This window comes from Onychomys torridus, chromosome 6 (assembly GCF_903995425.1).
Source record: "Onychomys torridus chromosome 6, mOncTor1.1, whole genome shotgun sequence".
Classification (NCBI taxonomy): Eukaryota; Metazoa; Chordata; class Mammalia; order Rodentia; family Cricetidae; genus Onychomys; species Onychomys torridus.
The window spans coordinates 16,652,905-16,655,802 of NC_050448.1; the positions used below are offsets into that span (position 1 = coordinate 16,652,905).

Sequence of the window (2,898 nt, forward strand, 5' to 3'; positions counted from 1 at the left end):
TTGTCAGTCTCAATTTGTACAGGTATCCCCATGATGGCATAACTTTCAACAAATGTGTGATTACAGAATCAGCCTTTTCAGAACTCAAAGCCATTACCAATTGAAATCCTGAATATGGGGTGCTGGCAAATCTCGCCCAGGATGTAGAGTTGGCTGTTCTCAACGGCACTTCTGACACTAAGTTGGGTGGGATAGAGAGTAGGGGGCGGTAGTCAGTGGTGGTGGGAGAAGGAGGAGGTGGCGAATTACTTATAAATGGCACCCAAGCAGGACCCGAAGCCCAAATTGCAGGAGGGTGTGTGAGTGCTGTGCTTTCTTGGGCCTCTTCTCTATGAAGCAAAGTGTGTAAAGGTTGCCATAAAGGACAAACAAGTGAAATACTTTATCCATTACAGTGGTTGGAATAAAAATTGGGATGAATGGGTTCCAGAAAGCAGAGTACTCAAATATGTGGACACCAATTTGCAAAAACAGTGAGAGCTTCAAAAGGCCAATCAGGAACAATATGCAGAGGGCAAGATGAGAGGACCTGCTCCAGGAAAGAAGACTTCCAGTCTGCAACAGAAAAATGTTGTGGTGAAAACAAAAAAGAACAAGTAGAAAACACCTGGAAATGGAGATGGTGGCAGTATAGTGAGACACCTCAGCCTCCTAGGAAGCAAAGAGCCTGGGTAGATCCTACAGTTGAAAATGAAGAAACACTCATGAACAGAGTTGAAGTTAAAGTAAAGATTCCTGAGGAGCTGAAACCATGGCTTGTGGATGACTGGGACTTGATAACCAGACAAAAGTAGCTTTTTAATCTTCCTGCCAAGAAGAATGTAGATTTCATTTTGGAGGATTATGCAAATTATAAGAAATCTCAAGGAAATACAGATAATAAGGAGTATGCTATTAATGAGGTTGTAGCAGGGATAAAGAAATACTTCCATGTAATGCTGAGCACTCAGCAACTCTACAAATTTGAGAGACCACAGTATACTGAAATTTTTTGCAGATCACCCTGATGCACCCTTGTCCCAGGTGTATGGAGCACCACATTTACTGAGATTATTTGTGTGAATTGGAGCAATGTTGGCCTATACACCTCTAGATGAGAAAAGCCTTGCTTTATTACTGAACCATCTATATGATTTCCTCAAGTACCTGGAGAAGAATTCTGCAACTTTTTTCAGGGCTAGTGATTATGAAGTGGCTCCTCCTGAGTACCATCAGAAAGCCATGTGAGGCGTGTGCTCTCTCTCACTCATGCTTGGATCTCTGTAAACAGTTTGGTTCTTAGTCCTTCTGTTGTACAAATGATGCAGTTTGAAGACCGTTATTGTATAATAGAATTGATGTCTGTTTTCTTTTTCACTTCAAAGTTTCTACCAGTGTATTCAGTGATGGACAACAGAGAGACATGCTGTAGAGTGTTTTATTGCCTAGTTGACAAAGCTGCCTTTGAATGCTGGTTGTTCTGTTCCTTTGACACTTTTAAAATATGTGTTAATGCTTTATGACAAAATGCTCTGATTCCTAGTGCCAAAGGTTCACTTCAGTGTATATAACTAAACACGCATCCATCTGTGCTTTTTTTTTTTTAATGGTGATTAAAGAGCCCATCCTTTGCAAGTCATCCATGTTGTTCCTTAGGCATTTTATCTTTGCATAATTGTTAAAGAATGGTGGCTTGTTTCATGGTTTTGTATTTGTGTCTAAAACATGTTTTAACATGATAGATGCAATGCATTGTGTAGCTACAGTTTTATGGAAAAGTCAACCTTGTAGGAATTGTTTTTCATATCTTCAATAAATTTTTTCTTTAAATTTAAAAAAAAAATAAATCCTGAATATATATCTAAGGTGTGGTGGAATATTTTAATTTTCCAAAATTTGAAAAAGGGAACATATCCATTTGCCAAATTTCATTTATTTAAGTACCCATTGGGAGTTTGGTTATACAAGGAACCAGTAGGATATTTTCTTATAATTTCTGTGATTTGTTGCCAAATGATGGAAAAATCATTTTTCAAACCTTTGCTATTTATATGGTATTTTTTTAATGAAATTCTTAGGCTTCTAGTACACAGCCTACCAACAGTTGATCAAGTTCATCATTATCTTGTGCTAGAGGGCCTAGTAGACCCATATAAGATCTAAAATGTGTTGCATAACACATAAAGGATGATTTCTACTTATGATTATTCTTGTAACTGAATAAATAATGAAGTCAATTCTATATCATCTGGAATAAGCTCAGCAGTTTCAATATGTAAATCAACACTTTCTGCTTATTGAGAATTAGCAACTATATTAATGGGTTCTGGACAATCTAATAATACCATGAAAATAGCATGTAATTCTGACTTTTGAACAGAATTATAAGGACTTTGAGACACTTTATTCAAATTTCCTGATTTATAACCTACATTTCCTGATTTGTTTGTATTAGTATGGTAAGTAGAGGGACTAGAAATTGGAGTTCCCCATATAATGTGAGGAAGGATCCAATTAGTTTATAAGTTGAATTCTCTTGCTTTTTGGATATTTGTTGTTAATCTCTCTCTCAAAAAGGACAAAAAACAAACAAACAAAAACCATGCAATCTCTGCCAATATTCACTTTCTGCCCATAAAGAGGAAATTTCAGCATTACTAAAAGGTACACAATTTCTGCTGGGTTGATTCCTGCTAACTAATGAAGTCTCATTTTTCCTTTTAGAATCAAGTCAGAAACCTTTTCTAAATAGGTGTTTAATTTCTTACTCTGTGTGAAAAATATCCATTCTAAGATATTATCTTTTTCCTGCATTAAAATTCCTTTAGGGGAATGTAGAAGGCAAAACAACCAGAATACAATCAAGTTCAAGATCCACATGATCCACATGTGCATCCTATAATTTCTTTTATACCAGAG

General features: G+C 36.4%; 1 pseudogene; it reads left to right on the plus strand.

The window, feature by feature from the left end:
- The first annotated feature begins 326 nt into the window (after positions 1-326).
- On the plus strand, positions 327-1,227 carry LOC118586010 (annotated as a pseudogene).
- The last annotated feature ends 1,671 nt before the right edge of the window (positions 1,228-2,898 follow it).